The sequence below is a fragment of the Eumetopias jubatus genome, unplaced genomic scaffold, assembly GCF_037043125.1.
Source record: "Eumetopias jubatus isolate StellerSeaLion01/CBP00866 unplaced genomic scaffold, mEumJub1_p1.0 scaffold_17, whole genome shotgun sequence".
NCBI lineage: Eukaryota > Metazoa > Chordata > Mammalia > Carnivora > Otariidae > Eumetopias > Eumetopias jubatus.
This window is the reverse complement of record NW_028274823.1, coordinates 69,820,929-69,846,090: the sequence shown is the minus strand read 5'-3', so window position 1 is coordinate 69,846,090 and position 25,162 is coordinate 69,820,929. Positions and strand designations below refer to the sequence as shown.

Below are 25,162 nucleotides of genomic sequence, written 5' to 3'. Positions count from 1 at the left end.
CGCCCTGGCCCCCGGCCCCTCGCCACGCGCGCACCGCCCCGCGGGTCCCGGGCCCGCTGCGGGTGCCGGCTGCACGGGCAAACGGCCGCCAGCCGGCCCTTCCACCTGCAAGCCACCACGCCCACGCCCACTTGAACAAGGGCGGGCTGGGGGGCGGCGGGGGCGGGTGGGTCGGGGGGAGGCGGCGGGTTCGGAGGGAGGTAAAGGGGGAGGGCGGCGAGGACCGCGGCGGGCTTGGGGCGCGGTGGGGGTGGGGCCGGGGGTGGGGGAGGGGTGTGGGGGAGGGGGTGGGCGTAGGGGGCGGGGTGGGGGTGGGGGTGGGGGTGGGAGCGCGTATGGGACGGCACCCCGGCCCGGCAGGCAGGCGTGCCCTTCCGAGGTCCCGCGCCTCGGGCCCTCATCCACCGAGTCACTGGCCATTCCCCTGGGCCGCCCCGAGTGCCCAGGCACACCGGGCAACCGGCCCCATCTTCTGCCTGGGCACGCCTCCACCTTCTCCCCAGCAGCCCTGGGCTGCGCTTCCACCCGGGCGGGCATTCCCCCCCTCCCGGCGGATCACCGTCCCTTTGCCCCCGGGCCGGGTGTCCCCGCTCCGTGTGGGCATGATACAAGATGGCCGACCGCCCGGGCCCTCACCCGTTGGCACCCGGGACCACCCGTTGACACCCGACTCCGTGCTCAGTCTCCCGCAACGGCGAAGCGAAGAGCGAGGCTCGTTCGCTCATCGACACGGCGGGACGGCGGCGCGCGGCGCCCGACGAGCAAAAGCGGCCCCCCAAGTCAAGGACGAGAGCATAGGAGAATGGCCCGTACGCGCTCAGGGCCACAGAGGGTCCCGGGCAGGAATGGGGGCAGAGCGGGTTTCCTGGAGACTGGGCTGCAAGTCCTCGGGCCCCGAGGAGCTCCTGGGCGCCCAAACCACGCCCAAGGACGACCACCCTCCCCGGGGCCAGCTTCCTCGCCAACACAGCCTCCTCCGTGTGTGTGTGTGTGTGTGTGTGTGTGTGTGTGTGTGTGTGTGTGTGTGGTGTGCTGTGGTGTGGTGTTCTGTGCTGTCCTGTGCTGTGCTGTGCTGTGCTGTGCTGTGTGCTGTGCGGTGTGTGTGGGCTGTGTGTCTGTTTCTGTCGGGGGCACCTGAGTCTGAGTCCCTGTGCACATCCAGGTCAGGGTCTGCGTGCGTCTGTCGTGCGGTCCGAGCGGGTCTGTGTGTTGGATGCTCTGTCTGTGTCTCCCCCTGTGTGTCTCTTCCTCTCTATCTACATCTCCCTCTCTCTGGGTCTCTGTCTTTCCCCGAGTGTCTGTGCGTTCGTCTGTGCCAGCCGTGCTCTCGAGTCTCTCAGTCGGGTCCTGGCGTCGGTGGGTGGGCGAGGGAAGGGTGGCGGAGGAAGGGCGATGGGGTTGGGCTGCTGAGGAGGGTCCCTGGCGGGCGCCGGTGGCTGGCGCTGGCTTTGAGCAAGGCGGGGTGGAGAGGCGGGAAGGCCTGGTGGCGGCCCTCGCTTGCCCTCGGGCGGAGGGTGGGGGACGGTGGGTGGGTGGGCGCGGAGAACACCGCGCGGGCCGCGCTCCCGGCGCCCCGACGCTCCCCTTTGCCATCTCGGGAGCCAGGCGGCGGTGGCGGCGGCGGCTGCCGGGACTGGAGAGTCCCCGTGCGGGAGAGTGCCTGGACTTTCGCGACAGGGGGGCGCTGCAGGCGCCCCCGTCCCCTGGGCCGGTTGGAAGGCAGGCAGGCGGGCAGGCAGGTGCAAGGCCCAGGGCAGGAGGGGGGGCGGGTGGGGAGTGAGGAGCGAAGAGCGGCAGGGCGCGGGTCGGGAGGCACAGAGCAGGCTCTTAGGGCGCCTAGTGGCAGCAGCTCACGTCTACGGCCATACCACCCTGAACGCGCCCGATCTCGTCTGATCTCGGAAGCTAAGCAGGGTCGGGCCTGGTTAGTACTTGGATGGGAGACCGCCTGGGAATACCGGGTGCTGTAGGCTTTTTTTCTTGGTCTTTTCTTGCCCCTTCGGCCTCCCTTCCCCTCCCTTTGCCGCCACAGCCCCCCCCCCCCCCGCCTTACCCAGCAAGGCTTCCTCCAAACACCCCCTGGCCCCCGGCCCCTCGCCACGCGCGCACCGCCCCGCGGGTCCCGGGCCCGCTGCGGGTGCCGGCTGCACGGGCAAACGGCCGCCAGCCGACCATCCACCTGCAAGCCACCACGCCCACGCCCACTTGAACAAGGGCGGGCTGGGGGGCGGCGGGGGCGGGTGGGTCGGGGGGAGGCGGCGGGTTCGGAGGGAGGTAAAGGGGGAGGGCGGCGAGGACCGCGGCGGGCTTGGGGCGCGGTGGGGGTGGGGCCGGGGGTGGGGGAGGGGTGTGGGGGAGAGGGTGGGCGTAGGGGGCGGGGTGGGGGTGGGGGTGGGGGTGGGAGCGCGTATGGGACGGCACCCCGGCCCGGCAGGCGGGCGTGCCCTTCCGAGGTCCCGCGCCTCGGGCCCTCATCCACCGAGTCACTGGCCATTTCCCTGGGCCGCCCCGAGTGCCCAGGCACACCGGGCAACCGGCCCCATCTTCTGCCTGGGCACGCCTCCACCTTCTCCCCAGCAGCCCTGGGCTGCGCTTCCACCCGGGCGGGCATTCCCCCCCTCCCGGCGGATCACCGTCCCTTTGCCCCCGGGCCGGGGGTCCCCGCTCCGTGTGGGCATGATACAAGATGGCCGACCGCCCGGGCCCTCACCCGTTGGCACCCGGGACCACCCGTTGACACCCGAGTCCGTGCTCAGTCTCCCCGCAACGGCGAAGCGAAGAGCGAGGCTCGTTCGCTCATCGACACGGCGGGACGGCGGCGCGCGGCGCCCGACGAGCAAAAGCGGCCCCCCAAGTCAAGGACGAGAGCATAGGAGAATGGCCCGTACGCGCCCAGGGCCACAGAGGGTCCCGGGCAGGAATGGGAGCAGAGCGGGTTTCCTGGAGACTGGGCTGCAAGTCCTCGGGCCCCGAGGAGCTCCTGGGCGCCCAAACCACGCCCAAGGACGACCACCCTCCCCGGGGCCAGCTTCCTCGCCAACACAGCCTCCTCCGTGTGTGTGTGTGTGTGTGTGTGTGTGTGTCTGTGTGTGTGTGTGTGTGTGTGGTGTGCTGTGGTGTGGTGTTCTGTGCTGTGCTGTGCTGTGCTGTGCTGTGTGCTGTGCGGTGTGTGTGGGCTGTGTGTCTGTTTCTGTCGGGGGCACCTGAGTCTGAGTCCCTGTGCACATCCAGGTCAGGGTCTGCGTGCGTCTGTCGTGCGGTCCGAGCGGGTCTGTGTGTTGGATGCTCTGTCTGTGTCTCCCCCTGTGTGTCTCTTCCTCTCTATCTACATCTCCCTCTCTCTGGGTCTCTGTCTTTCCCCGAGTGTCTGTGCGTTCGTCTGTGCCAGCCGTGCTCTCGAGTCTCTCAGTCGGGTCCTGGCGTCGGTGGGTGGGCGAGGGAAGGGTGGCGGAGGAAGGGCGATGGGGTTGGGCTGCTGAGGAGGGTCCCTGGCGGGCGCCGGTGGCTGGCGCTGGCTTTGAGCAAGGCGGGGTGGAGAGGCGGGAAGGCCTGGTGGCGGCCCTCGCTTGCCCTCGGGCGGAGGGTGGGGGACGGTGGGTGGGTGGGCGCGGAGAACACCGCGCGGGCCGCGCTCCCGGCGCCCCGACGCTCCCCTTTGCCATCTCGGGAGCCAGGCGGCGGTGGCGGCGGCGGCTGCCGGGACTGGAGAGTCCCCGTGCGGGAGAGTGCCTGGACTTTCGCGACAGGGGGGCGCTGCAGGCGCCCCCGTCCCCTGGGCCGGTTGGAAGGCAGGCAGGCGGGCAGGCAGGTGCAAGGCCCAGGGCAGGAGGGGGGGCGGGTGGGGAGTGAGGAGCGAAGAGCGGCAGGGCGCGGGTCGGGAGGCACAGAGCAGGCTCTTAGGGCGCCTAGTGGCAGCAGCTCACGTCTACGGCCATACCACCCTGAACGCGCCCGATCTCGTCTGATCTCGGAAGCTAAGCAGGGTCGGGCCTGGTTAGTACTTGGATGGGAGACCGCCTGGGAATACCGGGTGCTGTAGGCTTTTTTTCTTGGTCTTTTCTTGCCCCTTCGGCCTCCCTTCCCCTCCCTTTGCCGCCACAGCCCCCCCCCCCGCCTTACCCAGCAAGGCTTCCTCCAAACACGCCCTGGCCCCCGGCCCCTCGCCACGCGCGCACCGCCCCGCGGGTCCCGGGCCCGCTGCGGGTGCCGGCTGCACGGGCAAACGGCCGCCAGCCGGCCCTTCCACCTGCAAGCCACCACGCCCACGCCCACTTGAACAAGGGCGGGCTGGGGGGCGGCGGGGGCGGGTGGGTCGGGGGGAGGCGGCGGGTTCGGAGGGAGGTAAAGGGGGAGGGCGGCGAGGACCACGGCGGGCTTGGGGCGCGGTGGGGGTGGGGCCGGGGGTGGGGGAGGGGTGTGGGGGAGGGGGTGGGCGTAGGGGGCGGGGTGGGGGTGGGGGTGGGGGTGGGAGCGCGTATGGGACGGCACCCCGGCCCGGCAGGCAGGCGTGCCCTTCCGAGGTCCCGCGCCTCGGGCCCTCATCCACCGAGTCACTGGCCATTCCCCTGGGCCGCCCCGAGTGCCCAGGCACACCGGGCAACCGGCCCCATCTTCTGCCTGGGCACGCCTCCACCTTCTCCCCAGCAGCCCTGGGCTGCGCTTCCACCCGGGCGGGCATTCCCCCCCTCCCGGCGGATCACCGTCCCTTTGCCCCCGGGCCGGGGGTCCCCGCTCCGTGTGGGCATGATACAAGATGGCCGACCGCCCGGGCCCTCACCCGTTGGCACCCGGGACCACCCGTTGACACCCGAGTCCGTGCTCAGTCTCCCCGCAACGGCGAAGCGAAGAGCGAGGCTCGTTCGCTCATCGACACGGCGGGACGGCGGCGCGCGGCGCCCGACGAGCAAAAGCGGCCCCCCAAGTCAAGGACGAGAGCATAGGAGAATGGCCCGTACGCGCCCAGGGCCACAGAGGGTCCCGGGCAGGAATGGGAGCAGAGCGGGTTTCCTGGAGACTGGGCTGCAAGTCCTCGGGCCCCGAGGAGCTCCTGGGCGCCCAAACCACGCCCAAGGACGACCACCCTCCCCGGGGCCAGCTTCCTCGCCAACACAGCCTCCTCCGTGTGTGTGTGTGTGTGTGTGTGTGTGTGTGTCTGTGTGTGTGTGTGTGTGTGTGGTGTGCTGTGGTGTGGTGTTCTGTGCTGTGCTGTGCTGTGCTGTGCTGTGTGCTGTGCGGTGTGTGTGGGCTGTGTGTCTGTTTCTGTCGGGGGCACCTGAGTCTGAGTCCCTGTGCACATCCAGGTCAGGGTCTGCGTGCGTCTGTCGTGCGGTCCGAGCGGGTCTGTGTGTTGGATGCTCTGTCTGTGTCTCCCCCTGTGTGTCTCTTCCTCTCTATCTACATCTCCCTCTCTCTGGGTCTCTGTCTTTCCCCGAGTGTCTGTGCGTTCGTCTGTGCCAGCCGTGCTCTCGAGTCTCTCAGTCGGGTCCTGGCGTCGGTGGGTGGGCGAGGGAAGGGTGGCGGAGGAAGGGCGATGGGGTTGGGCTGCTGAGGAGGGTCCCTGGCGGGCGCCGGTGGCTGGCGCTGGCTTTGAGCAAGGCGGGGTGGAGAGGCGGGAAGGCCTGGTGGCGGCCCTCGCTTGCCCTCGGGCGGAGGGTGGGGGACGGTGGGTGGGTGGGCGCGGAGAACACCGCGCGGGCCGCGCTCCCGGCGCCCCGACGCTCCCCTTTGCCATCTCGGGAGCCAGGCGGCGGTGGCGGCGGCGGCTGCCGGGACTGGAGAGTCCCCGTGTGGGAGAGTGCCTGGACTTTCGCGACAGGGGGGCGCTGCAGGCGCCCCCGTCCCCTGGGCCGGTTGGAAGGCAGGCAGGCGGGCAGGCAGGTGCAAGGCCCAGGGCAGGAGGGGGGGCGGGTGGGGAGTGAGGAGCGAAGAGCGGCAGGGCGCGGGTCGGGAGGCACAGAGCAGGCTCTTAGGGCGCCTAGTGGCAGCAGCTCACGTCTACGGCCATACCACCCTGAACGCGCCCGATCTCGTCTGATCTCGGAAGCTAAGCAGGGTCGGGCCTGGTTAGTACTTGGATGGGAGACCGCCTGGGAATACCGGGTGCTGTAGGCTTTTTTTCTTCGTCTTTTCTTGCCCCTTCGGCCTCCCTTCCCCTCCCTTTGCCGCCACAGCCCCCCCCCCCCCCGCCTTACCCAGCAAGGCTTCCTCCAAACACGCCCTGGCCCCCGGCCCCTCGCCACGCGCGCACCGCCCCGCGGGTCCCGGGCCCGCTGCGGGTGCCGGCTGCACGGGCAAACGGCCGCCAGCCGGCCCTTCCACCTGCAAGCCACCACGCCCACGCCCACTTGAACAAGGGCGGGCTGGGGGGCGGCGGGGGCGGGTGGGTCGGGGGGAGGCGGCGGGTTCGGAGGGAGGTAAAGGGGGAGGGCGGCGAGGACCGCGGCGGGCTTGGGGCGCGGTGGGGGTGGGGCCGGGGGTGGGGGAGGGGTGTGGGGGAGGGGGTGGGCGTAGGGGGCGGGGTGGGGGTGGGGGTGGGGGTGGGAGCGCGTATGGGACGGCACCCCGGCCCGGCAGGCAGGCGTGCCCTTCCGAGGTCCCGCGCCTCGGGCCCTCATCCACCGAGTCACTGGCCATTCCCCTGGGCCGCCCCGAGTGCCCAGGCACACCGGGCAACCGGCCCCATCTTCTGCCTGGGCACGCCTCCACCTTCTCCCCAGCAGCCCTGGGCTGCGCTTCCACCCGGGCGGGCATTCCCCCCCTCCCGGCGGATCACCGTCCCTTTGCCCCCGGGCCGGGTGTCCCCGCTCCGTGTGGGCATGATACAAGATGGCCGACCGCCCGGGCCCTCACCCGTTGGCACCCGGGACCACCCGTTGACACCCGACTCCGTGCTCAGTCTCCCGCAACGGCGAAGCGAAGAGCGAGGCTCGTTCGCTCATCGACACGGCGGGACGGCGGCGCGCGGCGCCCGACGAGCAAAAGCGGCCCCCCAAGTCAAGGACGAGAGCATAGGAGAATGGCCCGTACGCGCCCAGGGCCACAGAGGGTCCCGGGCAGGAATGGGGGCAGAGCGGGTTTCCTGGAGACTGGGCTGCAAGTCCTCGGGCCCCGAGGAGCTCCTGGGCGCCCAAACCACGCCCAAGGACGACCACCCTCCCCGGGGCCAGCTTCCTCGCCAACACAGCCTCCTCCGTGTGTGTGTGTGTGTGTGTGTGTGTGTGTGTGTGTGTGTGTGTGTGTGGTGTGCTGTGGTGTGGTGTTCTGTGCTGTCCTGTGCTGTGCTGTGCTGTGCTGTGCTGTGTGCTGTGCGGTGTGTGTGGGCTGTGTGTCTGTTTCTGTCGGGGGCACCTGAGTCTGAGTCCCTGTGCACATCCAGGTCAGGGTCTGCGTGCGTCTGTCGTGCGGTCCGAGCGGGTCTGTGTGTTGGATGCTATGTCTGTGTCTCCCCCTGTGTGTCTCTTCCTCTCTATCTACATCTCCCTCTCTCTGGGTCTCTGTCTTTCCCCGAGTGTCTGTGCGTTCGTCTGTGCCAGCCGTGCTCTCGAGTCTCTCAGTCGGGTCCTGGCGTCGGTGGGTGGGCGAGGGAAGGGTGGCGGAGGAAGGGCGATGGGGTTGGGCTGCTGAGGAGGGTCCCTGGCGGGCGCCGGTGGCTGGCGCTGGCTTTGAGCAAGGCGGGGTGGAGAGGCGGGAAGGCCTGGTGGCGGCCCTCGCTTGCCCTCGGGCGGAGGGTGGGGGACGGTGGGTGGGTGGGCGCGGAGAACACCGCGCGGGCCGCGCTCCCGGCGCCCCGACGCTCCCCTTTGCCATCTCGGGAGCCAGGCGGCGGTGGCGGCGGCGGCTGCCGGGACTGGAGAGTCCCCGTGCGGGAGAGTGCCTGGACTTTCGCGACAGGGGGGCGCTGCAGGCGCCCCCGTCCCCTGGGCCGGTTGGAAGGCAGGCAGGCGGGCAGGCAGGTGCAAGGCCCAGGGCAGGAGGGGGGGCGGGTGGGGAGTGAGGAGCGAAGAGCGGCAGGGCGCGGGTCGGGAGGCACAGAGCAGGCTCTTAGGGCGCCTAGTGGCAGCAGCTCACGTCTACGGCCATACCACCCTGAACGCGCCCGATCTCGTCTGATCTCGGAAGCTAAGCAGGGTCGGGCCTGGTTAGTACTTGGATGGGAGACCGCCTGGGAATACCGGGTGCTGTAGGCTTTTTTTCTTGGTCTTTTCTTGCCCCTTCGGCCTCCCTTCCCCTCCCTTTGCCGCCACAGCCCCCCCCCCCCCCGCCTTACCCAGCAAGGCTTCCTCCAAACACCCCCTGGCCCCCGGCCCCTCGCCACGCGCGCACCGCCCCGCGGGTCCCGGGCCCGCTGCGGGTGCCGGCTGCACGGGCAAACGGCCGCCAGCCGACCATCCACCTGCAAGCCACCACGCCCACGCCCACTTGAACAAGGGCGGGCTGGGGGGCGGCGGGGGCGGGTGGGTCGGGGGGAGGCGGCGGGTTCGGAGGGAGGTAAAGGGGGAGGGCGGCGAGGACCGCGGCGGGCTTGGGGCGCGGTGGGGGTGGGGCCGGGGGTGGGGGAGGGGTGTGGGGGAGAGGGTGGGCGTAGGGGGCGGGGTGGGGGTGGGGGTGGGGGTGGGAGCGCGTATGGGACGGCACCCCGGCCCGGCAGGCGGGCGTGCCCTTCCGAGGTCCCGCGCCTCGGGCCCTCATCCACCGAGTCACTGGCCATTCCCCTGGGCCGCCCCGAGTGCCCAGGCACACCGGGCAACCGGCCCCATCTTCTGCCTGGGCACGCCTCCACCTTCTCCCCAGCAGCCCTGGGCTGCGCTTCCACCCGGGCGGGCATTCCCCCCCTCCCGGCGGATCACCGTCCCTTTGCCCCCGGGCCGGGAGTCCCCGCTCCGTGTGGGCATGATACAAGATGGCCGACCGCCCGGGCCCTCACCCGTTGGCACCCGGGACCACCCGTTGACACCCGAGTCCGTGCTCAGTCTCCCCGCAACGGCGAAGCGAAGAGCGAGGCTCGTTCGCTCATCGACACGGCGGGACGGCGGCGCGCGGCGCCCGACGAGCAAAAGCGGCCCCCCAAGTCAAGGACGAGAGCATAGGAGAATGGCCCGTACGCGCCCAGGGCCACAGAGGGTCCCGGGCAGGAATGGGAGCAGAGCGGGTTTCCTGGAGACTGGGCTGCAAGTCCTCGGGCCCCGAGGAGCTCCTGGGCGCCCAAACCACGCCCAAGGACGACCACCCTCCCCGGGGCCAGCTTCCTCGCCAACACAGCCTCCTCCGTGTGTGTGTGTGTGTGTGTGTGTCTGTGTATGTGTGTGTGTGTGTGGTGTGCTGTGGTGTGGTGTTCTGTGCTGTCCTGTGCTGTGCTGTGCTGTGCTGTGCTGTGTGCTGTGCGGTGTGTGTGGGCTGTGTGTCTGTTTCTGTCGGGGGCACCTGAGTCTGAGTCCCTGTGCACATCCAGGTCAGGGTCTGCGTGCGTCTGTCGTGCGGTTGGAGCGGGTCTGTGTGTTGGATGCTCTGTCTGTGTCTCCCCCTGTGTGTCTCTTCCTCTCTATCTACATCTCCCTCTCTCTGGGTCTCTGTCTTTCCCCGAGTGTCTGTGCGTTCGTCTGTGCCAGCCGTGCTCTCGAGTCTCTCAGTCGGGTCCTGGCGTCGGTGGGTGGGCGAGGGAAGGGTGGCGGAGGAAGGGCGATGGGGTTGGGCTGCTGAGGAGGGTCCCTGGCGGGCGCCGGTGGCTGGCGCTGGCTTTGAGCAAGGCGGGGTGGAGAGGCGGGAAGGCCTGGTGGCGGCCCTCGCTTGCCCTCGGGCGGAGGGTGGGGGACGGTGGGTGGGTGGGCGCGGAGAACACCGCGCGGGCCGCGCTCCCGGCGCCCCGACGCTCCCCTTTGCCATCTCGGGAGCCAGGCGGCGGTGGCGGCGGCGGCTGCCGGGACTGGAGAGTCCCCGTGTGGGAGAGTGCCTGGACTTTCGCGACAGGGGGGCGCTGCAGGCGCCCCCGTCCCCTGGGCCGGTTGGAAGGCAGGCAGGCGGGCAGGCAGGTGCAAGGCCCAGGGCAGGAGGGGGGGCGGGTGGGGAGTGAGGAGCGAAGAGCGGCAGGGCGCGGGTCGGGAGGCACAGAGCAGGCTCTTAGGGCGCCTAGTGGCAGCAGCTCACGTCTACGGCCATACCACCCTGAACGCGCCCGATCTCGTCTGATCTCGGAAGCTAAGCAGGGTCGGGCCTGGTTAGTACTTGGATGGGAGACCGCCTGGGAATACCGGGTGCTGTAGGCTTTTTTTCTTCGTCTTTTCTTGCCCCTTCGGCCTCCCTTCCCCTCCCTTTCCCGCCACAGCCCCCCCCCCCCCGCCTTACCCAGCAAGGCTTCCTCCAAACACGCCCTGGCCCCCGGCCCCTCGCCACGCGCGCACCGCCCCGCGGGTCCCGGGCCCGCTGCGGGTGCCGGCTGCACGGGCAAACGGCCGCCAGCCGGCCCTTCCACCTGCAAGCCACCACGCCCACGCCCACTTGAACAAGGGCGGGCTGGGGGGCGGCGGGGGCGGGTGGGTCGGGGGGAGGCGGCGGGTTCGGAGGGAGGTAAAGGGGGAGGGCGGCGAGGACCGCGGCGGGCTTGGGGCGCGGTGGGGGTGGGGCCGGGGGTGGGGGAGGGGTGTGGGGGAGGGGGTGGGCGTAGGGGGCGGGGTGGGGGTGGGGGTGGGGGTGGGAGCGCGTATGGGACGGCACCCCGGCCCGGCAGGCAGGCGTGCCCTTCCGAGGTCCCGCGCCTCGGGCCCTCATCCACCGAGTCACTGGCCATTCCCCTGGGCCGCCCCGAGTGCCCAGGCACACCGGGCAACCGGCCCCATCTTCTGCCTGGGCACGCCTCCACCTTCTCCCCAGCAGCCCTGGGCTGCGCTTCCACCCGCGCGGGCATTCCCCCCCTCCCGGCGGATCACCGTCCCTTTGCCCCCGGGCCGGGTGTCCCCGCTCCGTGTGGGCATGATACAAGATGGCCGACCGCCCGGGCCCTCACCCGTTGGCACCCGGGACCACCCGTTGACACCCGACTCCGTGCTCAGTCTCCCGCAACGGCGAAGCGAAGAGCGAGGCTCGTTCGCTCATCGACACGGCGGGACGGCGGCGCGCGGCGCCCGACGAGCAAAAGCGGCCCCCCAAGTCAAGGACGAGAGCATAGGAGAATGGCCCGTACGCGCCCAGGGCCACAGAGGGTCCCGGGCAGGAATGGGGGCAGAGCGGGTTTCCTGGAGACTGGGCTGCAAGTCCTCGGGCCCCGAGGAGCTCCTGGGCGCCCAAACCACGCCCAAGGACGACCACCCTCCCCGGGGCCAGCTTCCTCGCCAACACAGCCTCCTCCGTGTGTGTGTGTGTGTGTGTGTGTGTGTGTGTGTGTGTGTGTGTGTGTGGTGTGCTGTGGTGTGGTGTTCTGTGCTGTCCTGTGCTGTGCTGTGCTGTGCTGTGCTGTGTGCTGTGCGGTGTGTGTGGGCTGTGTGTCTGTTTCTGTCGGGGGCACCTGAGTCTGAGTCCCTGTGCACATCCAGGTCAGGGTCTGCGTGCGTCTGTCGTGCGGTCCGAGCGGGTCTGTGTGTTGGATGCTCTGTCTGTGTCTCCCCCTGTGTGTCTCTTCCTCTCTATCTACATCTCCCTCTCTCTGGGTCTCTGTCTTTCCCCGAGTGTCTGTGCGTTCGTCTGTGCCAGCCGTGCTCTCGAGTCTCTCAGTCGGGTCCTGGCGTCGGTGGGTGGGCGAGGGAAGGGTGGCGGAGGAAGGGCGATGGGGTTGGGCTGCTGAGGAGGGTCCCTGGCGGGCGCCGGTGGCTGGCGCTGGCTTTGAGCAAGGCGGGGTGGAGAGGCGGGAAGGCCTGGTGGCGGCCCTCGCTTGCCCTCGGGCGGAGGGTGGGGGACGGTGGGTGGGTGGGCGCGGAGAACACCGCGCGGGCCGCGCTCCCGGCGCCCCGACGCTCCCCTTTGCCATCTCGGGAGCCAGGCGGCGGTGGCGGCGGCGGCTGCCGGGACTGGAGAGTCCCCGTGCGGGAGAGTGCCTGGACTTTCGCGACAGGGGGGCGCTGCAGGCGCCCCCGTCCCCTGGGCCGGTTGGAAGGCAGGCAGGCGGGCAGGCAGGTGCAAGGCCCAGGGCAGGAGGGGGGGCGGGTGGGGAGTGAGGAGCGAAGAGCGGCAGGGCGCGGGTCGGGAGGCACAGAGCAGGCTCTTAGGGCGCCTAGTGGCAGCAGCTCACGTCTACGGCCATACCACCCTGAACGCGCCCGATCTCGTCTGATCTCGGAAGCTAAGCAGGGTCGGGCCTGGTTAGTACTTGGATGGGAGACCGCCTGGGAATACCGGGTGCTGTAGGCTTTTTTTCTTGGTCTTTTCTTGCCCCTTCGGCCTCCCTTCCCCTCCCTTTGCCGCCACAGCCCCCCCCCCCCCCGCCTTACCCAGCAAGGCTTCCTCCAAACACCCCCTGGCCCCCGGCCCCTCGCCACGCGCGCACCGCCCCGCGGGTCCCGGGCCCGCTGCGGGTGCCGGCTGCACGGGCAAACGGCCGCCAGCCGACCATCCACCTGCAAGCCACCACGCCCACGCCCACTTGAACAAGGGCGGGCTGGGGGGCGGCGGGGGCGGGTGGGTCGGGGGGAGGCGGCGGGTTCGGAGGGAGGTAAAGGGGGAGGGCGGCGAGGACCGCGGCGGGCTTGGGGCGCGGTGGGGGTGGGGCCGGGGGTGGGGGAGGGGTGTGGGGGAGAGGGTGGGCGTAGGGGGCGGGGTGGGGGTGGGGGTGGGGGTGGGAGCGCGTATGGGACGGCACCCCGGCCCGGCAGGCGGGCGTGCCCTTCCGAGGTCCCGCGCCTCGGGCCCTCATCCACCGAGTCACTGGCCATTTCCCTGGGCCGCCCCGAGTGCCCAGGCACACCGGGCAACCGGCCCCATCTTCTGCCTGGGCACGCCTCCACCTTCTCCCCAGCAGCCCTGGGCTGCGCTTCCACCCGGGCGGGCATTCCCCCCCTCCCGGCGGATCACCGTCCCTTTGCCCCCGGGCCGGGGGTCCCCGCTCCGTGTGGGCATGATACAAGATGGCCGACCGCCCGGGCCCTCACCCGTTGGCACCCGGGACCACCCGTTGACACCCGAGTCCGTGCTCAGTCTCCCCGCAACGGCGAAGCGAAGAGCGAGGCTCGTTCGCTCATCGACACGGCGGGACGGCGGCGCGCGGCGCCCGACGAGCAAAAGCGGCCCCCCAAGTCAAGGACGAGAGCATAGGAGAATGGCCCGTACGCGCCCAGGGCCACAGAGGGTCCCGGGCAGGAATGGGAGCAGAGCGGGTTTCCTGGAGACTGGGCTGCAAGTCCTCGGGCCCCGAGGAGCTCCTGGGCGCCCAAACCACGCCCAAGGACGACCACCCTCCCCGGGGCCAGCTTCCTCGCCAACACAGCCTCCTCCGTGTGTGTGTGTGTGTGTGTGTGTGTGTGTCTGTGTGTGTGTGTGTGTGTGTGGTGTGCTGTGGTGTGGTGTTCTGTGCTGTGCTGTGCTGTGCTGTGCTGTGTGCTGTGCGGTGTGTGTGGGCTGTGTGTCTGTTTCTGTCGGGGGCACCTGAGTCTGAGTCCCTGTGCACATCCAGGTCAGGGTCTGCGTGCGTCTGTCGTGCGGTCCGAGCGGGTCTGTGTGTTGGATGCTCTGTCTGTGTCTCCCCCTGTGTGTCTCTTCCTCTCTATCTACATCTCCCTCTCTCTGGGTCTCTGTCTTTCCCCGAGTGTCTGTGCGTTCGTCTGTGCCAGCCGTGCTCTCGAGTCTCTCAGTCGGGTCCTGGCGTCGGTGGGTGGGCGAGGGAAGGGTGGCGGAGGAAGGGCGATGGGGTTGGGCTGCTGAGGAGGGTCCCTGGCGGGCGCCGGTGGCTGGCGCTGGCTTTGAGCAAGGCGGGGTGGAGAGGCGGGAAGGCCTGGTGGCGGCCCTCGCTTGCCCTCGGGCGGAGGGTGGGGGACGGTGGGTGGGTGGGCGCGGAGAACACCGCGCGGGCCGCGCTCCCGGCGCCCCGACGCTCCCCTTTGCCATCTCGGGAGCCAGGCGGCGGTGGCGGCGGCGGCTGCCGGGACTGGAGAGTCCCCGTGCGGGAGAGTGCCTGGACTTTCGCGACAGGGGGGCGCTGCAGGCGCCCCCGTCCCCTGGGCCGGTTGGAAGGCAGGCAGGCGGGCAGGCAGGTGCAAGGCCCAGGGCAGGAGGGGGGGCGGGTGGGGAGTGAGGAGCGAAGAGCGGCAGGGCGCGGGTCGGGAGGCACAGAGCAGGCTCTTAGGGCGCCTAGTGGCAGCAGCTCACGTCTACGGCCATACCACCCTGAACGCGCCCGATCTCGTCTGATCTCGGAAGCTAAGCAGGGTCGGGCCTGGTTAGTACTTGGATGGGAGACCGCCTGGGAATACCGGGTGCTGTAGGCTTTTTTTCTTGGTCTTTTCTTGCCCCTTCGGCCTCCCTTCCCCTCCCTTTGCCGCCACAGCCCCCCCCCCCGCCTTACCCAGCAAGGCTTCCTCCAAACACGCCCTGGCCCCCGGCCCCTCGCCACGCGCGCACCGCCCCGCGGGTCCCGGGCCCGCTGCGGGTGCCGGCTGCACGGGCAAACGGCCGCCAGCCGGCCCTTCCACCTGCAAGCCACCACGCCCACGCCCACTTGAACAAGGGCGGGCTGGGGGGCGGCGGGGGCGGGTGGGTCGGGGGGAGGCGGCGGGTTCGGAGGGAGGTAAAGGGGGAGGGCGGCGAGGACCACGGCGGGCTTGGGGCGCGGTGGGGGTGGGGCCGGGGGTGGGGGAGGGGTGTGGGGGAGGGGGTGGGCGTAGGGGGCGGGGTGGGGGTGGGGGTGGGGGTGGGAGCGCGTATGGGACGGCACCCCGGCCCGGCAGGCAGGCGTGCCCTTCCGAGGTCCCGCGCCTCGGGCCCTCATCCACCGAGTCACTGGCCATTCCCCTGGGCCGCCCCGAGTGCCCAGGCACACCGGGCAACCGGCCCCATCTTCTGCCTGGGCACGCCTCCACCTTCTCCCCAGCAGCCCTGGGCTGCGCTTCCACCCGGGCGGGCATTCCCCCCCTCCCGGCGGATCACCGTCCCTTTGCCCCCGGGCCGGGGGTCCCCGCTCCGTGTGGGCATGATACAAGATGGCCGACCGCCCGGGCCCTCACCCGTTGGCACCCGGGACCACCCGTTGACACCCGAGTCCGTGCTCAGTCTCCCCGCAACGGCGAAGCGAAGAGCGAGGCTCGTTCGCTCATCGACACGGCGGGACGGCGGCGCGCGGCGCCCGACGAGCAAAAGCGGCCCCCCAAGTCAAGGACGAGAGCATAGGAGAATGGCCCGTACGCGCCCAGGGCCACAGAGGGTCCCGGGCAGGAATGGGAGCAGAGCGGGTTTCCTGGAGACTGGGCTGCAAGTCCTCGGGCCCCGAGGAGCTCCTGGGCGCCCAAACCACGCCCAAGGACGACCACCCTCCCCGGGGCCAGCTTCCTCGCCAACACAGCCTCCTCCGTGTGTGTGTGTGTGTGTGTGTGTGTGTGTGTCTGTGTGTGTGTGTGTGTGTGTGGTGTGCTGTGGTGTGGTGTTCTGTGCTGTGCTGTGCTGTGCTGTGCTGTGTGCTGTGCGGTGTGTGTGGGCTGTGTGTCTGTTTCTGTCGGGGGCACCTGAGTCTGAGTCCCTGTGCACATCCAGGTCAGGGTCTGCGTGCGTCTGTCGTGCGGTCCGAGCGGGTCTGTGTGTTGGATGCTCTGTCTGTGTCTCCCCCTGTGTGTCTCTTCCTCTCTATCTACATCTCCCTCTCTCTGGGTCTCTGTCTTTCCCCGAGTGTCTGTGCGTTCGTCTGTGCCAGCCGTGCTCTCGAGTCTCTCAGTCGGGTCCTGGCGTCGGTGGGTGGGCGAGGGAAGGGTGGCGGAGGAAGGGCGATGGGGTTGGGCTGCTGAGGAGGGTCCCTGGCGGGCGCCGGTGGCTGGCGCTGGCTTTGAGCAAGGCGGGGTGGAGAGGCGGGAAGGCCTGGTGGCGGCCCTCGCTTGCCCTCGGGCGGAGGGTGGGGGACGGTGGGTGGGTGGGCGCGGAGAACACCGCGCGGGCCGCGCTCCCGGCGCCCCGACGCTCCCCTTTGCCATCTCGGGAGCCAGGCGGCGGTGGCGGCGGCGGCTGCCGGGACTGGAGAGTCCCCGTGTGGGAGAGTGCCTGGACTTTCGCGACAGGGGGGCGCTGCAGGCGCCCCCGTCCCCTGGGCCGGTTGGAAGGCAGGCAGGCGGGCAGGCAGGTGCAAGGCCCAGGGCAGGAGGGGGGGCGGGTGGGGAGTGAGGAGCGAAGAGCGGCAGGGCGCGGGTCGGGAGGCACAGAGCAGGCTCTTAGGGCGCCTAGTGGCAGCAGCTCACGTCTACGGCCATACCACCCTGAACGCGCCCGATCTCGTCTGATCTCGGAAGCTAAGCAGGGTCGGGCCTGGTTAGTACTTGGATGGGAGACCGCCTGGGAATACCGGGTGCTGTAGGCTTTTTTTCTTCGTCTTTTCTTGCCCCTTCGGCCTCCCTTCCCCTCCCTTTGCCGCCACAGCCCCCCCCCCCCCGCCTTACCCAGCAAGGCTTCCTCCAAACACGCCCTGGCCCCCGGCCCCTCGCCACGCGCGCACCGCCCCGCGGGTCCCGGGCCCGCTGCGGGTGCCGGCTGCACGGGCAAACGGCCGCCAGCCGGCCCTTCCACCTGCAAGCCACCACGCCCACGCCCACTTGAACAAGGGCGGGCTGGGGGGCGGCGGGGGCGGGTGGGTCGGGGGGAGGCGGCGGGTTCGGAGGGAGGTAAAGGGGGAGGGCGGCGAGGACCGCGGCGGGCTTGGGGCGCGGTGGGGGTGGGGCCGGGGGTGGGGGAGGGGTGTGGGGGAGGGGGTGGGCGTAGGGGGCGGGGTGGGGGTGGGGGTGCGGGTGGGAGCGCGTATGGGACGGCACCCCGGCCCGGCAGGCAGGCGTGCCCTTCCGAGGTCCCGCGCCTCGGGCCCTCATCCACCGAGTCACTGGCCATTCCCCTGGGCCGCCCCGAGTGCCCAGGCACACCGGGCAACCGGCCCCATCTTCTGCCTGGGCACGCCTCCACCTTCTCCCCAGCAGCCCTGGGCTGCGCTTCCACCCGGGCGGGCATTCCCCCCCTCCCGGCGGATCACCGTCCCTTTGCCCCCGGGCCGGGGGTCCCCGCTCCGTGTGGGCATGATACAAGATGGCCGACCGCCCGGGCCCTCACCCGTTGGCACCCGGGACCACCCGTTGACACCCGAGTCCGTGCTCAGTCTCCCCGCAACGGCGAAGCGAAGAGCGAGGCTCGTTCGCTCATCGACACGGCGGGACGGCGGCGCGCGGCGCCCGACGAGCAAAAGCGGCCCCCCAAGTCAAGGACGAGAGCATAGGAGAATGGCCCGTACGCGCCCAGGGCCACAGAGGGTCCCGGGCAGGAATGGGAGCAGAGCGGGTTTCCTGGAGACTGGGCTGCAAGTCCTCGGGCCCCGAGGAGCTCCTGGGCGCCCAAACCACGCCCAAGGACGACCACCCTCCCCGGGGCCAGCTTCCTCGCCAACACAGCCTCCTCCGTGTGTGTGTGTGTGTGTGTGTGTCTGTGTGTGTGTGTGTGTGTGTGGTGTGCTGTGGTGTGGTGTTCTGTGCTGTCCTGTGCTGTGCTGTGCTGTGCTGTGCTGTGTGCTGTGCGGTGTGTGTGGGCTGTGTGTCTGTTTCTGTCGGGGGCACCTGAGTCTGAGTCCCTGTGCACATCCAGGTCAGGGTCTGCGTGCGTCTGTCGTGCGGTCCGAGCGGGTCTGTGTGTTGGATGCTCTGTCTGTGTCTCCCCCTGTGTGTCTCTTCCTCTCTATCTACATCTCCCTCTCTCTGGGTCTCTGTCTTTCCCCGAGTGTCTGTGCGTTCGTCTGTGCCAGCCGTGCTCTCGAGTCTCTCAGTCGGGTCCTGGCGTCGGTGGGTGGGCGAGGGAAGGGTGGCGGAGGAAGGGCGATGGGGTTGGGCTGCTGAGGAGGGTCCCTGGCGGGCGCCGGTGGCTGGCGCTGGCTTTGAGCAAGGCGGGGTGGAGAGGCGGGAAGGCCTGGTGGCGGCCCTCGCTTGCCCTCGGGCGGAGGGTGGGGGACGGTGGGTGCGTGGGCGCGGAGAACACCGCGCGGGCCGCGCTCCCGGCGCCCCGACGCTCCCCTTTGCCATCTCGGGAGCCAGGCGGCGGTGGCGGCGGCGGCTGCCGGGACTGGAGAGTCCCCGTGCGGGAGAGTGCCTGGACTTTCGCGACAGGGGGGCGCTGCAGGCGCCCCCGTCCCCTGGGCCGGTTGGAAGGCAGGCAGGCGGGCAGGCAGGTGCAAGGCCCAGGGCAGGAGGGGGGGCGGGTGGGGAGTGAGGAGCGAAGAGCGGCAGGGCGCGGGTCGGGAGGCACAGAGCAGGCTCTTAGGGCGCCTAGTGGCAGCAGCTCACGTCTACGGCCATACCACCCTGAACGCGCCCGATCTCGTCTGATCTCGGAAGCTAAGCAGGGTCGGGCCTGGTTAGTACTTGGATGGGAGACCGCCTGGGAATACCGGGTGCTGTAGGCTTTTTTTCTTGGTCTTTTCTTGCCCCTTCGGCCTCCCTTCCCCTCCCTTTGCCGCCACAGCCCCCCCCCCCCCGCCTTACCCAGCAAGGCTTCCTCCAAACACCCCCTGGCCCCCGGCCCCTCGCCACGCGCGCACCGCCCCGCGGGTCCCGGGCCCGCTGCGGGTGCCGGCTGCACGGGCAAACGGCCGCCAGCCGGCCCTTCCACCTGCAAGCCACCACGCCCACGCCCACTTGAACAAGGGCGGGCTGGGGGGCGGCGGGGGCGGGTGGGTCGGGGGGAGGCGGCGGGTTCGGAGGGAGGTAAAGGGGGAGGGCGGCGAGGACCGCGGCGGGCTTGGGGCGCGGTGGGGGTGGGGCCGGGGGTGGGGGAGGGGTGTGGGGGAGGGGGTGGGCGTAGGGAGCGGGGTGGGGGTGGGGGTGGGAGCGCGTATGGGACGGCACCCCTGCCCGGCAGGCAGGCGTGCCCTTCCGAGGTCCCGCGCCTCGGGCCCTCATCCACCGAGTCACTGGCCATTCCCCTGGGCCGCCCCGAGTGCCCAGGCACACCGGGCAACCGGCCCCATCTTCTGCCTGGGCACGCCTCCACCTTCTCCCCAGCAGCCCTGGGCTGCGCTTCCACCCGGGCGGGCATTCCCCCCCTCCCGGCGGATCACCGTCCCTTTGCCCCCGGGCCGGGGGTCCCCGCTCCGTGTGGGCATGATACAAGATGGCCGACCGCCCGGGCCCTCACCCGTTGGCACCCGGGACCACCCGTTGACACCCGAGTCCGTGCTCAGTCTCCCCGCAACGGCGAAGCGAAGAGCGAGGCTCGTTCGCTCATCGACACGGCGGGACGGCGGCGCGCGGCGCCCGACGAGCAAAAGCGGCCCCCCAAGTCAAGGACGAGAGCATAGGAGAATGGCCCGTACGCGCCCAGGGCCACAGAGGGTCCCGGGCAGGAATGGGAGCAGAGCGGGTTTCCTGGAGACTGGGCTGCAAGTCCTCGGGCCCCGAGGAGCTCCTGGGCGCCCAAACCACGCCCAAGGACGACCACCCTCCCCGGGGCCAGCTTCCTCGCCAACACAGCCTCCTCCGTGTGTGTGTGTGTGTGTGTGTGTGTGTGTGTGTCTGTGGTGTGTGTGTGTGTGTGTGGTGTGCTGTGGTGTGGTGTTCTGTGCTGTCCTGTGCTGTGCTGTGCTGTGCTGTGCTGTGTGCTGTGCGGTGTGTGTGGGCTGTGTGTCTGTTTCTGTCGGGGGCACCTGAGTCTGAGTCCCTGTGCACATCCAGGTCAGGGTCTGCGTGCGTCTGTCGTGCGGTCCGAGCGGGTCTGTGTGTTGGATGCTCTGTCTGTGTCTCCCCCTGTGTGTCTCTTCCTCTCTATCTACATCTCCCTCTCTCTGGGTCTCTGTCTTTCCCCGAGTGTCTGTGCGTTCGTCTGTGCCAGCCGTGCTCTCGAGTCTCTCAGTCGGGTCCTGGCGTCGGTGGGTGGGCGAGGGAAGGGTGGCGGAGGAAGGGCGATGGGGTTGGGCTGCTGAGGAGGGTCCCTGGCGGGCGCCGGTGGCTGGCGCTGGCTTTGAGCAAGGCGGGGTGGAGAGGCGGGAAGGCCTGGTGGCGGCCCTCGCTTGCCCTCGGGCGGAGGGTGGGGGACGGTGGGTGGGTGGGCGCGGAGAACACCGCGCGGGCCGCGCTCCCGGCGCCCCGACGCTCCCCTTTGCCATCTCGGGAGCCAGGCGGCGGTGGCGGCGGCGGCTGCCGGGACTGGAGAGTCCCCGTGCGGGAGAGTGCCTGGACTTTCGCGACAGGGGGGCGCTGCAGGCGCCCCCGTCCCCTGGGCCGGTTGGAAGGCAGGCAGGCGGGCAGGCAGGTGCAAGGCCCAGGGCAGGAGGGGGGGGCGGGTGGGGAGTGAGGAGCGAAGAGCGGCAGGGCGCGGGTCGGGAGGCACAGAGCAGGCTCTTAGGGCGCCTAGTGGCAGCAGCTCACGTCTACGGCCATACCACCCTGAACGCGCCCGATCTCGTCTGATCTCGGAAGCTAAGCAGGGTCGGGCCTGGTTAGTACTTGGATGGGAGACCGCCTGGGAATACCGGGTGCTGTAGGCTTTTTTTCTTGGTCTTTTCTTGCCCCTTCGGCCTCCCTTCCCCTCCCTTTGCCGCCACAGCCCCCCCCCCCGCCTTACCCAGCAAGGCTTCCTCCAAACACCCCCTGGGCCCCCGGCCCCTCGCCACGCGCGCACCGCCCCGCGGGTCCCGGGCCCGCTGCCGGGTGCCGGCTGCACGGGCAAACGGCCGCCAGCCGGCCCTTCCACCTGCAAGCCACCACGCCCACGCCCACTTGAACAAGGGCGGGCTGGGGGGCGGCGGGTTCGGAGGGAGGTAAAGGGGGAGGGCGGCGAGGACCGCGGCGGGCTTGGGGCGCGGTGGGGGTGGGGCCGGGTGTGGGGGAGGGGTGTGGGGGAGAGGGTGGGCGTAGGGGGCGGGGTGGGGGTGGGGGTGGGGGTGGGGGAGGGGTGTGGGGGAGGGGGTGGGCGTAGGGGGCGCGGTGGGGGTGGGGCCGGGGGTGGGGGAGGGGTGTGGGGGAGGGGGTGGGCGTAGGGGGCGGGGTGGGGGTGGGGGTGGGGGTGGGAGCGCGTATGGGACGGCACCCCGGCCCGGCAGGCAGGCGTGCCCTTCCGAGGTCCCGCGCCTCGGGCCCTCATCCACCGAGTCACTGGCCATTCCCCTGGGCCGCCCCGAGTGCCCAGGCACACCGGGCAACCGGCCCCATCTTCTGCCTGGGCACGCCTCCACCTTCTCCCCAGCAGCCCTGGGCTGCGCTTCCACCCGGGCGGGCATTCCCCCCCTCCCGGCGGATCACCGTCCCTTTGCCCCCGGGCCGGGGGTCCCCGCTCCGTGTGGGCATGATACAAGATGGCCGACCGCCCGGGCCCTCACCCGTTGGCACCCGGGACCACCCGTTGACACCCGAGTCCGTGCTCAGTCTCCCCGCAACGGCGAAGCGAAGAGCGAGGCTCGTTCGCTCATCGACACGGCGGGACGGCGGCGCGCGGCGCCCGACGAGCAAAAGCGGCCCCCCAAGTCAAGGACGAGAGCATAGGAGAATGGCCCGTACGCGCCCAGGGCCACAGAGGGTCCCGGGCAGGAATGGGAGCAGAGCGGGTTTCCTGGAGACTGGGCTGCAAGTCCTCGGGCCCCGAGGAGCTCCTGGGCGCCCAAACCACGCCCAAGGACGACCACCCTCCCCGGGGCCAGCTTCCTCGCCAACACAGCCTCCTCCGTGTGTGTGTGTGTGTTTGTGTGTGTGTGTGTGTGTGTGTGTGTGTGTGTGTGTGTGTGTGTGTGTGTGGTGTGCTGTGGTGTGGTGTTCTGTGCTGTCCTGTGCTGTGCTGTGCTGTGCTGTGCTGTGTGCTGTGCGGTGTGTGTGGGCTGTGTGTCTGTTTCTGTCGGGGGCACCTGAGTCTGAGTCCCTGTGCACATCCAGGTCAGGGTCTGCGTGCGTCTGTCGTGCGGTCCGAGCGGGTCTGTGTGTTGGATGCTCTGTCTGTGTCTCCCCCTGTGTGTCTCTTCCTCTCTATCTACATCTCCCTCTCTCTGGGTCTCTGTCTTTCCCCGAGTGTCTGTGCGTTCGTCTGTGCCAGCCGTGCTCTCGAGTCTCTCAGTCGGGTCCTGGCGTCGGTGGGTGGGCGAGGGAAGGGTGGCGGAGGAAGGGCGATGGGGTTGGGCTGCTGAGGAGGGTCCCTGGCGGGCGCCGGTGGCTGGCGCTGGCTTTGAGCAAGGCGGGGTGGAGAGGCGGGAAGGCCTGGTGGCGGCCCTCGCTTGCCCTCGGGCGGAGGGTGGGGGACGGTGGGTGGGTGGGCGCGGAGAACACCGCGCGGGCCGCGCTCCCGGCGCCCCGACGCTCCCCTTTGCCATCTCGGGAGCCAGGCGGCGGTGGCGGCGGCGGCTGCCGGGACTGGAGAGTCCCCGTGCGGGAGAGTGCCTGGACTTTCGCGACAGGGGGGCGCTGCAGGCGCCCCCGTCCCCTGGGCCGGTTGGAAGGCAGGCAGGCGGGCAGGCAGGTGCAAGGCCCAGGGCAGGAGGGGGGGCGGGTGGGGAGTGAGGAGCGAAGAGCGGCAGGGCGCGGGTCGGGAGGCACAGAGCAGGCTCTTAGGGCGCCTAGTGGCAGCAGCTCACGTCTACGGCCATACCACCCTGAACGCGCCCGATCTCGTCTGATCTCGGAAGCTAAGCAGGGTCGGGCCTGGTTAGTACTTGGATGGGAGACCGCCTGGGAATACCGGGTGCTGTAGGCTTTTTTTCTTGGTCTTTTCTTGCCCCTTCGGCCTCCCTTCCCCTCCCTTTGCCGCCACAGCCCCCCCCCCCCCCGCCTTACCCAGCAAGGCTTCCTCCAAACACCCCCTGGCCCCCGGCCCCTCGCCACGCGCGCACCGCCCCGCGGGTCCCGGGCCCGCTGCGGGTGCCGGCTGCACGGGCAAACGGCCGCCAGCCGGCCCTTCCACCTGCAAGCCACCACGCCCACGCCCACTTGAACAAGGGCGGGCTGGGGGGCGGCGGGGGCGGGTGGGTCGGGGGGAGGCGGCGGGTTCGGAGGGAGGTAAAGGGGGAGGGCGGCGAGGACCGCGGCGGGCTTGGGGCGCGGTGGGGGTGGGGCCGGGGGTGGGGGAGGGGTGTGGGGGAGGGGGTGGGCGTAGGGGGCGGGGTGGGGGTGGGGGTGGGAGCGCGTATGGGACGGCACCCCTGCCCGGCAGGCAGGCGTGCCCTTCCGAGGTCCCGCGCCTCGGGCCCTCATCCACCGAGTCACTGGACATTCCCCTGGGCCGCCCCGAGTGCCCAGGCACACCGGGCAACCGGCCCCATCTTCTGCCTGGGCACGCCTCCACCTTCTCCCCAGCAGCCCTGGGCTGCGCTTCCACCCGGGCGGGCATTCCCCCCCTCCCGGCGGATCACCGTCCCTTTGCCCCCGGGCCGGGGGTCCCCGCTCCGTGTGGGCATGATACAAGATGGCCGACCGCCCGGGCCCTCACCCGTTGGCACCCGGGACCACCCGTTGACACCCGAGTCCGTGCTCAGTCTCCCCGCAACGGCGAAGCGAAGAGCGAGGCTCGTTCGCTCATCGACACGGCGGGACGGCGGCGCGCGGCGCCCGACGAGCAAAAGCGGCCCCCCAAGTCAAGGACGAGAGCATAGGAGAATGGCCCGTACGCGCCCAGGGCCACAGAGGGTCCCGGGCAGGAATGGGAGCAGAGCGGGTTTCCTGGAGACTGGGCTGCAAGTCCTCGGGCCCCGAGGAGCTCCTGGGCGCCCAAACCACGCCCAAGGACGACCACCCTCCCCGGGGCCAGCTTCCTCGCCAACACAGCCTCCTCCGTGTGTGTGTGTGTGTGTGTGTGTGTGTGTGTGTCTGTGTGTGTGTGTGTGTGTGTGTGGTGTGCTGTGGTGTGGTGTTCTGTGCTGTCCTGTGCTGTGCTGTGCTGTGCTGTGCTGTGTGCTGTGCGGTGTGTGTGGGCTGTGTGTCTGTTTCTGTCGGGGGCACCTGAGTCTGAGTCCCTGTGCACATCCAGGTCAGGGTCTGCGTGCGTCTGTCGTGCGGTCCGAGCGGGTCTGTGTGTTGGATGCTCTGTCTGTGTCTCCCCCTGTGTGTCTCTTCCTCTCTATCTACATCTCCCTCTCTCTGGGTCTCTGTCTTTCCCCGAGTGTCTGTGCGTTCGTCTGTGCCAGCCGTGCTCTCGAGTCTCTCAGTCGGGTCCTGGCGTCGGTGGGTGGGCGAGGGAAGGGTGGCGGAGGAAGGGCGATGGGGTTGGGCTGCTGAGGAGGGTCCCTGGCGGGCGCCGGTGGCTGGCGCTGGCTTTGAGCAAGGCGGGGTGGAGAGGCGGGAAGGCCTGGTGGCGGCCCTCGCTTGCCCTCGGGCGGAGGGTGGGGGACGGTGGGTGGGTGGGCGCGGAGAACACCGCGCGGGCCGCGCTCCCGGCGCCCCGACGCTCCCCTTTGCCATCTCGGGAGCCAGGCGGCGGTGGCGGCGGCGGCTGCCGGGACTGGAGAGTCCCCGTGCGGGAGAGTGCCTGGACTTTCGCGACAGGGGGGCGCTGCAGGCGCCCCCGTCCCCTGGGCCGGTTGGAAGGCAGGCAGGCGGGCAGGCAGGTGCAAGGCCCAGGGCAGGAGGGGGGGCGGGTGGGGAGTGAGGAGCGAAGAGCGGCAGGGCGCGGGTCGGGAGGCACAGAGCAGGCTCTTAGGGCGCCTAGTGGCAGCAGCTCACGTCTACGGCCATACCACCCTGAACGCGCCCGATCTCGTCTGATCTCGGAAGCTAAGCAGGGTCGGGCCTGGTTAGTACTTGGATGGGAGACCGCCTGGGAATACCGGGTGCTGTAGGCTTTTTTTCTTGGTCTTTTCTTGCCCCTTCGGCCTCCCTTCCCCTCCCTTTGCCGCCACAGCCCCCCCCCCCCGCCTTACCCAGCAAGGCTTCCTCCAAACACCCCCTGGCCCCCGGCCCCTCGCCACGCGCGCACCGCCCCGCGGGTCCCGGGCCCGCTGCGGGTGCCGGCTGCACGGGCAAACGGCCGCCAGCCGGCCCTTCCACCTGCAAGCCACCACGCCCACGCCCACTTGAACAAGGGCGGGCTGGGGGGCGGCGGGGGCGGGTGG

The 25,162-nt window shown here is 70.7% G+C and overlaps 12 non-coding genes across 12 annotated transcripts; all 12 read left to right on the top strand.

The window, feature by feature from the left end:
- Nucleotides 1-1,854: 1,854 nt before the first annotated feature.
- Nucleotides 1,855-1,973, top strand: LOC148162193 (5S ribosomal RNA). Its single transcript, XR_015767154.1, has one exon. It is a non-coding gene; the product is annotated as a 5S ribosomal RNA (ribosomal RNA).
- A 1,950-nt stretch (nt 1,974-3,923) lies between these two features.
- LOC148162192 (5S ribosomal RNA) lies at nt 3,924-4,042 on the top strand. Its single transcript, XR_015767153.1, has one exon. It is a non-coding gene; the product is annotated as a 5S ribosomal RNA (ribosomal RNA).
- A 1,950-nt stretch (nt 4,043-5,992) lies between these two features.
- Nucleotides 5,993-6,111, top strand: LOC148162191 (5S ribosomal RNA). The gene has a single exon (XR_015767152.1). It is a non-coding gene; the product is annotated as a 5S ribosomal RNA (ribosomal RNA).
- A 1,956-nt stretch (nt 6,112-8,067) lies between these two features.
- Nucleotides 8,068-8,186, top strand: LOC148162190 (5S ribosomal RNA). The gene has a single exon (XR_015767190.1). It is a non-coding gene; the product is annotated as a 5S ribosomal RNA (ribosomal RNA).
- Nucleotides 8,187-10,140: 1,954 nt separating this feature from the next.
- On the top strand, nt 10,141-10,259 carry LOC148162189 (5S ribosomal RNA). Its single transcript, XR_015767189.1, has one exon. It is a non-coding gene; the product is annotated as a 5S ribosomal RNA (ribosomal RNA).
- A 1,955-nt stretch (nt 10,260-12,214) lies between these two features.
- On the top strand, nt 12,215-12,333 carry LOC148162188 (5S ribosomal RNA). The gene has a single exon (XR_015767188.1). It is a non-coding gene; the product is annotated as a 5S ribosomal RNA (ribosomal RNA).
- A 1,950-nt stretch (nt 12,334-14,283) lies between these two features.
- Nucleotides 14,284-14,402, top strand: LOC148162187 (5S ribosomal RNA). The gene has a single exon (XR_015767187.1). It is a non-coding gene; the product is annotated as a 5S ribosomal RNA (ribosomal RNA).
- A 1,950-nt stretch (nt 14,403-16,352) lies between these two features.
- On the top strand, nt 16,353-16,471 carry LOC148162186 (5S ribosomal RNA). The gene has a single exon (XR_015767186.1). It is a non-coding gene; the product is annotated as a 5S ribosomal RNA (ribosomal RNA).
- A 1,954-nt stretch (nt 16,472-18,425) lies between these two features.
- On the top strand, nt 18,426-18,544 carry LOC148162185 (5S ribosomal RNA). The gene has a single exon (XR_015767185.1). It is a non-coding gene; the product is annotated as a 5S ribosomal RNA (ribosomal RNA).
- Nucleotides 18,545-20,504: 1,960 nt separating this feature from the next.
- Nucleotides 20,505-20,623, top strand: LOC148162184 (5S ribosomal RNA). The gene has a single exon (XR_015767184.1). It is a non-coding gene; the product is annotated as a 5S ribosomal RNA (ribosomal RNA).
- A 2,070-nt stretch (nt 20,624-22,693) lies between these two features.
- LOC148162183 (5S ribosomal RNA) lies at nt 22,694-22,812 on the top strand. Its single transcript, XR_015767183.1, has one exon. It is a non-coding gene; the product is annotated as a 5S ribosomal RNA (ribosomal RNA).
- A 1,961-nt stretch (nt 22,813-24,773) lies between these two features.
- Nucleotides 24,774-24,892, top strand: LOC148162182 (5S ribosomal RNA). Its single transcript, XR_015767182.1, has one exon. It is a non-coding gene; the product is annotated as a 5S ribosomal RNA (ribosomal RNA).
- The last annotated feature ends 270 nt before the right edge of the window (nt 24,893-25,162 follow it).